Consider the following 8,040-nt stretch of genomic DNA (forward strand, 5'->3'; position numbering starts at 1 on the left):
TGGTGAGGGGAAGGGGAGGGAGGGGGGGGGGGGGGCGGTGGCGGGAGCTCAGCGGGGGCTCATCGCTGCCGGCGGCCGCGCGCTGCCTGCCCTGCCCGCCCTGCCCGCGCGGGCAGCCGCCGCGCGGGGCCGCCCCTCCGCTCCACGCCCCTCCGCGCCGGCGGCGGAGGGAGGGAGGGAGGGAAGGAGGGGAGGGGGCCGCTCCCGCTTTCCCCTCCCTCCTCCCGACCTCCCCGCACAGGCAGAGCCCCAGCCGAGAAGGAAACTCTCCGCTTCCTTTTTTTTTTTTTTTTTTTTTATTTTTTAATTTTTTTTTTTTTTTTTTTCCCCTCCCCAAGGCGGCCCGGAGGGAAAGGGTAGAGCCGCTGCTGCTGTCGCGGGGGCTCCCCACCCGGGAGATGTGTGTGTGTGTGTGTGTGTGTGTGTCCATCCGTCCTCCGTGTCCCGTCGTTCCCCCCCTCCCCACGCTGGACACACGGGGGTGGCCGGGGACCCTCAGATAAGGGCTGGGTGCGGGGCAGAGGGTGCCCAGTGCTGGGGCGCAAGCAACCTCCCTCTGGGCCCCAGCCGGGTTTGGGTGGTTTTTTATTCTTCGCTCGTTTTCCCGTGGCCTTTGCTCATCGACAAAAATATTGTCATGGGGACTAGTTCTCCACCGCCAGGAATCCTCCCTGCCCTGCCACGGCCAGGGCTCAGCGCCACGGGCAGGGACCGAAACCGTCCTCGGCGGCGGCGGTGCCACTATACTGATGAGGTGAGGTGGGAGCGTGCCATCCTGACCGCTTGGGAAGGTGCTGTGGGGCAGAGGAAAGGGAACACGGGAGAGTGACGGGGCTGTCGAGGCGGCCGCAGTCTGATGGTCACATTCCTCCCAGTTTCTGCTCCTGTTCGACCCCTCGAAACGGGCCAGACGTTTACTTTTGGCAACTTTGAGCGTTTCCCTTTTGTCAGGCGCTTGCCAACTAAGCTGCGTTTTCAGCACTTTAACTGCACCTCCGCTGAAATGGCAGCTGCCGGCCAGAGCCAGCCTAGCGTTCTGGAGACGCTACAATGGATATTCATTTCTTATATCTCTCTTTTATTTTGTGCATGTTTGTTGCTGCCTGGGCATTATAAGAAATCACAGCAGCTTTCTTCTTACGTTCATGTGAGCGACACCCAGCTCCTGACAACCCCCCCGAGCTCTGCAAGAAGCTGCCACCCCAGCTCGGGGATTCCCAAATCTTCACCTCTGACTCTAGGATTCGCAAGCGTAACTGGGGGGGTCACGGTACCAAGCACGTTCATCGGCATCTCGGAACAACTTCACTCGACAGCGAGTGTGCTAAGAGAAACAGCAGAGCCCATGTCCCTGCACTGCAATTGGGTAGCGAGAAAAATAAATCCCTGGGAACGCTGGTCTTGCCTCCGCTCTCAGAGGCCTGCCAGGCTGCGACAGTGAGTTCAGGGCTATGAGGTTGCCTTTAAATCTCAGGAAGCACGACAGCAGAGTCTTCACTTCTGATGTTCAGCATTTTGGACTTGCAATTGCTGTTTTAGGCATACCCAGCTCTTGTGTGCCCCAAAATACCGGTATTTCTCAAGTCTTTTACAATATCCTGACAGCCCTAGCCCCCTTAATCTAATTTTAGAAAACTTTGTAGGGATTTTATATTTATAAACAGTTGGTACTTAAATATTATTTCCCTCACCATAGCAACAGCTCCCCATCGTAGCATTCGTTATTCGGTGCTATTGCATTGGTGTATCCCTGTTTTGAGTGAGAAAGCCCTGAAGCCGCTCTCTCGTGCCTGTTTTCCTACACCTTGCGAAGGACTGAGGCTCCTGCCTGTCCTGACTCTCTTCCCGGAGCTGGGGAAGAGCCGTACCACCAGCTGCTGCCGGAAACGTGCCGGTGGCCCTGGGGTTTCCATCACTGGTGTTGCCCAGGTGATGCGCCGGCTCAGGCCGTCCCCTTCCACGGACACAAGCTGCTGATTCATCTGCCGTGGCATTGCCGACCTCGTACCTACGGACCCGTAGTACCTCCGCAATAGCCCCGAGTGCCATCCCCACGCGGCACACAAGCCTTCGGCAGCTCCGGGTACCCGTGATGGGCACCTGATGTACGCTTGCACTTGCTCAGCACCTCCAGCGAGCGCTGGGGAGGAGCTGGGAGCGGGCGTCCAGCTGGCCTGCGGCCACGGCTGCGCTCCGCTCTCGCTGGGGGCCAAGGCTCTAGAAGTGGAGGAATGGCAGGATTTCAAGGAGTTTGGCCAAGCGGGGCATAAACCGGGCCAGGGACCACTGCCAGGAGGAAATCAAGGGGCTCACGGTAAGAATACGAGAGCAGACGGGCACCTGCATGCTTCCCAGTCTTTCCAAAGAGTAAGGATCTGCTCCTCTCTTAGACACCAGCCCAGAAACAGTCTGGCCACTGAGACACCTCCAAAGTCCATCTGCAAAAATCCAGGGTGCCCCACAACTTGGAGCGATGCCGGAGCTACTTGGGCACGTATCTCCTGGTGCCGGGGGTTGTCCCCCACCGCCTGCGGGACTGGCACGGGTGCCTGGAGAACTTCAAAACACCAGCGACGCGCCTTGAGTGTCTACGCAACACCTGGGCTTCAAATGGTGATTTGAACCTGGGGCAGTCAAGGTAACGTGGCTGTAGAGGCAGTCTCGTAGGAAGGAAAGAAATTTGAGAGAGCGATGCAAAAAATAAGGAAGAAATGCAGGGTTGAGTGACAAAACAGATGCTTTGGATCATTTCGGCTGGGCGTGATCACATTTTTTGGTGCTCCCTGGTATTTTAAGCATACTCTAGAGAGATGCTGTTGGTTTGATAGTTTACATGTTATAGCTCTGTATCTCTGACCGGTGAGTATTAAAATATCAATTAGGCTCCTTGGGCTGTGTTTGTGGTCAGTTTGCCTTTCAGAGGGAAGGACTGCTGGGGCTGTACCTCACCCTCATCAAGAAAATTTGCCTCTGTTTAAAAGGCATCGTTTTTCCCCAGCGTGCCTCTAGGCGGGAGAGCAGAGAGGCTGCAGGTGACTGGGAGAGTCAAAAAAGCTCACCTTTTAAAATTTTCATCTGCGCCCAAATGCAGTTTGAAAGCATCCAATTAGCCACGCTCTCCAGCAACAGATTTCTGCGAAGGCTTTGTTATTTTCTCCTCTTGAGTTATGGTTCAAAAAATCCGCCTTAACAACATAATCTGCTTGGGAATATATGTAATAAAATACCAATGTGGCTGTTAAGGTGATATGAAGGTTACTGTTCTAATCACTCAAAATGCAGTCGGGAGCAAAGTTACGATTCTCACAGTAATCTGGCCACGTTACATCCCCCGTACATCTTGCGAAACACCCTTAACATAAAGAGCGATGTATTCAGGCACATAAATTTAAAGGCAGACTAATAGAGAATACTATTTGCGTGCTTAAGCGCGGCATATTGAGAGCCTGCGTCAGGTCGTCCTGTAGCCTTTGTAAACCCACCTGCACGCTACGGTTTTTCTGCCGGAGGAGAGGAGGCTCTTCCCGGGGTTGCAGTGCCGGTTGTGCCGCTCCGGCTGGCTCCCGGCAGCGATGGAGATCCCCCTCCCCGCCTGGCCGAGAGACTTTCCGTGCTGCAAGGAAACGCCGCGCAGGGCCGAGATGATAAAAACTTTGCGGCTGCCCCTCGGGCCAAGTATGCTCAGAGGATCGCGAGGTATGTCGCAGAGAAAGAGCTGCTGTTTCGCTCGCCGGCGGCTGCCCGGCGGCAGCAGCTTGGCTATGGTAGGGGCATTGCGGCAGGATGGGAGCGGCGGGAGGGCTGTGCCGAAGCGGGGGCTGCCGCCGTCTCTCCCCTGCCCCTGGATCCCTTTGCAGGGTTGTGGGGTGCAAGGCTTCCCTGCGGGGAGTTTCTAAAGTCTGCCGGAGCCTGACGGTGCGCGGAGCTGGCGGGGTTACCGAAATCGTTCCTAAGCCCCGTAGGAGTGCCGGCCGAGATTTCTCACAGAGTGATTTTTTTGATACCTTGATGCTAAGGGACAGAGTCTGGAATATCTGGGGGACGCTTGACTTTCAGAAAGCGTCCTTTCTCACTGGCCTTCACGTAGAAGCTTTAATAAAAGACTTTAGGCTTGCCGTCCTTGTGTCGTTCAGAAGCAGTGATAAACAGCTCGTGCTATAATCCCTCCTCTTGAGGAGCTTACAAACGCCGTGTGTGCAGGGCTGGTAATGTAGCCAAGGATGTGTTTATTTACCCCGGCCCTTCACTCCTCCTTTCTTTTTGGTTTTCCTTCCAAAGAGCCACGACAAGTCGGTATAACACATAAGGCAAAGGAAATGAATGAGGACAAAAGTAACTCTCTCCATGCTATGTTGTTACTTCGATATACTTACAGCATCCTGGCTACAGATCAGTTTTAAATTGCTGGGGCGGGGAAGAGAGATTCTCCTCCTCTATATAAAAATAAACACGATCAACTATCCATTTGTAAAATCCCAGATTTTAAGGGCCAAACAGTCGTTGCGACTGTTCAAGCCTTGCCCCTGTGGGTGACAGGCTACCGCCTCGTACCCAATAATTCCTGCATCAGAGCCGTCGCCGGGGCACGGGCACACCTCCCTCCCAGGAGAGATGCCACCACTGCTGTGGGTGAGTCGTTCCAGAGCTTGATGTGCCTGACGGCGGAACGTGCCCCTTATTTCTAGTCTGGAGGCGTCGAGTTTTGGCTTTCAGCCACCGGGTTGCATTATGCCTTTGCCTATTAGATTAAAGAGCTATCTGCTATCTGAACTATTTCTCCTGTGTAGGTATTAATAGATCATGATCAAGGCACCTCTTAACCTTCTCTCTGAGAAGTTAAATAGACTAAACTTCTTTATCTCTCACGATGAAGCGGGGGTTTCTGGGCTTTTCATCATTCTTGCCGGTCCCTCCAGCCTGCCTGATTGTCTGTTTGGAAACATGGATCCCACAAGCGCAGAGAGCATCGTGGGACTGGCGGTAGGAGCGGCCGTGCTAACTCCTCTCAGCTAAGGATCCTACCTTGGCTCGGCACACCTACTTAGCCCACCGTGATCCCCACACCCTTGTCACCACGCCGGGCTGATGGCCCTCTTAGCATCCCATCATAGTCCTGAGAAGCCTCCCAAGAAAAGGCCAAACCTTACCAGCTCCTGGGGTCTGCATTACTCCTAGCACAGTAAACGGTGTCAATGGGATGCAGTGCAGTTCTCTCCCAGCCTCCCTGCTCCGCTCCCAGCCCCGGTCACCCCTGCCAGACCTGTTTCCATCTCCCTTGAAGTGAGGTCAACAGGAAAATCACCTGCTGATGGAAACCCAAAGCCAGTATCAAAAGCTTCATTGGACTTTCACATATCATTGTATTTTTTCGTTTTCTTCTCTAAAAGTGTACATCAGGCTTCATGGTGTTAAACATGCCCCATAAATCACACTGTATCCGGGTCAACACTTTTACGTGGCCTTTATCTTTCATAGTCCCATTTTCTTGGGAGTTCAAAATACAGTAGTAACTTTAATGCTGATTCTGTTATTTTTAATAAAAATCATTCACATACTGTGAATTTACAGAGGAGTTGGGTGGGTATTTACGAAGAGACTCCATGTTGCACTGGAGTGAAAAAGGGGGGGAGGGGGAGGGGGGGCGTGAAGGTGTCAGTGAAAACCAGAGATTAAAAATCTGGTTGAAGACCAGTTTGTCTTTGGGGCAACCCCCCACCCCACCCCACCCCACCCCGTCCTGTGCCGCTGCCTCCCCAGCTGGCTCAGACAAGTAGAAAAACCCCCAGGAAACTATTTCTCGGGGCTGCTTGGTGGCATCAGGTACGTTGGTTGCTTTGATCCCGTAAGGAATGACAGGTCCGTCAGAGCCAGCCCTGTGTGCCACCTTCGTGCCATGCTGTGCCAGGGTATGGTGCCCTGTGTTCACACACTTGCGTGTCTTGAACACTTCTGTAAGTGGCTGAAGGGGGTCATTTAATCATGGTGTAAGAGCGCAGGCTCTCATAGAAGGGGAAGGTGACTTTACTGTACAAAATCTCGAAGCAAGTTGGGTTTACCCATTCATGCTCTCCCATGTAGAAACACCAAGATGCGTGTCCCCAAGGGATCTTCAGGATGTCTGTGACCCAGAGGACAGGGGATTCTGGTCGCTGGGTCCTCCCTCTGATTTCTCCATTCCTCTTGCTGGGCAACAATGAACTAGTTTTTCGGACTGATCTTGTCTGTCTGTTCAGAGTTGTCTTTTGCAACTATGTTCCTGCTAGGTTAACAGAAAATAATAGCACTCTGGTGTATTCTGCTAACGTGGCATCTGTGCTGGGGCTTATCAGACCTGGGCTTGGCGGTGCTTGGCTTGACCAAGGAAAAGCATCCTTGGTTATGAATACAGCCCTTCTTTTAGCCCTAGTTCTGCTGTCCCCCCCTGGTGCTTACACACATGAGTTTGCATTTGTCCAGCATTCATACCAGTCTTAATATTTCCATTAAAAGCCTCTGCAAGGGCTACGAAGGGGAAGAGCCTGCCACCTGCTAGGCCTGGATGCCAACCCCCTGCTCACTGCCCAAATGTTGGGCATAGAGGAGCAGGCTCTGCTGGACTTTGGAGCAGGTCTGTCCCAGCACCCTGGGGTTTGGGGTCAGATTAGTTTCCCATTTTGGAAAAAGAAGGATGCAAGGTGTTAAAGTTTGTGTGGTGCTGGTTGTTCTACTTGCAATGCTTTGGGGGTTTTTTTTAAGCTATTTTGAGGTTGGTATGTCTGTGGCCACCACATCTGACAGGGATCCCCTCAGAGCAGAGGCACCTTGGGAGGGACCGGCCAGTCCCCAGGGAAGGTGGGGAGGCTGCTGGCTCCTGTTTGCAGGGCTTGAGACTAGAGAAAAGTCTGGCTGGAGGGCTGTACTTCTGTCCTGAGATAGTTGCGCCTCTGCCCTAACTCGGGGGGTCGCACGTGGTGAGGGGCACGGCTGCCAAAGGGGCGTGAGGGAGAGGGGTGTTCGCATGGGAAGGGGCTGCCTGCCCGGCCACGTGGCGGCAGGAGGCAACGGGACCCCCTGTGCCCCCAGCCCTCACCCGAAGAGGCAAGGGCTGTGGCAGAGGTCCCGGGGCAAGAGCTGGGTGCTCCTAGCATCCCGGAGCCGTGCCTCTGCCGGGGAGTCAGGCGTGACCCACGCCACCGGCACGCACAGCGCCCGCTCCACCTCCCTACCCCTTTTGATGTGGGTGTTGTGCTTCTGTGGAGCCTCAAATTAGCCCTCATTAAGTCCCTGGGGAAGCTGGAGGCATCAGTGGAGTCTCTCGCTTCATCCTAAACCGCCTGAAGTTCACAAAGCCTCCGTGGGAGCCCGCACGCACCCAGGATGCACGTGAGTTGGTGCCACTCGCATGGCGAGCCCAGAAAGTGCCCTGAGTGTCTGTCTGTCTCTCTAAGGACAGACAGGTCCTCGTCCATCCCCAAGGACACCCTGTCTTCTCCAGGTCACCACGGAAGTAATTTTTCCTTCTACGCACCTCTTGGGTGCTGCGGGCCGGGAGGTTTTGCCTCGAGCACGCTGCTGTCCCTTGCAGGTGCCGGCTGCTCTCGGCGGACGTCTTGGGGCCAGCTTCCCCAGGGCAGGCATCCTTCCTTCCTCTGTTTTGCCTGTTTACTGGCAGCTGCAGGAGCTTAACGTGTGTTTACCGGGTGGCTGCAGGAGCGGCTGAGGGCCAGGCGGACCTGGAGTCCTGCCAGCGCTCCTTCCTCAGCCAGGCTGGGTCCCCCTCGGCTCCATCCCGCGGAGGTGGGGAGCGGAGAGCAGGGGGAGCATCCAGCAGCCCCTTTGAGGAGCGCTGGGGTGGCGGCGGCGGCTGAACCGAGCAGAGCTGCGGCATCGTCCCGAGGGGCTGGGGACCTGAGGAAGGCAGGGCTGGGGAACCCGAAGAGACGTGATGCTGTGCTGGGGCGGTGAGGCTGGCGGAGAAGGGGGTTAGAAAGTAAGTGCAGGGGCTGCTCTGGTTTGGGAGCTCCAGAAGCGCGTGCCAGGTGCCTCGTCCTCCTGCAGCTC

Source organism: Accipiter gentilis, chromosome 22 (genome assembly GCF_929443795.1).
Source record: "Accipiter gentilis chromosome 22, bAccGen1.1, whole genome shotgun sequence".
In the NCBI taxonomy this organism is placed as follows: domain Eukaryota; kingdom Metazoa; phylum Chordata; class Aves; order Accipitriformes; family Accipitridae; genus Astur; species Astur gentilis.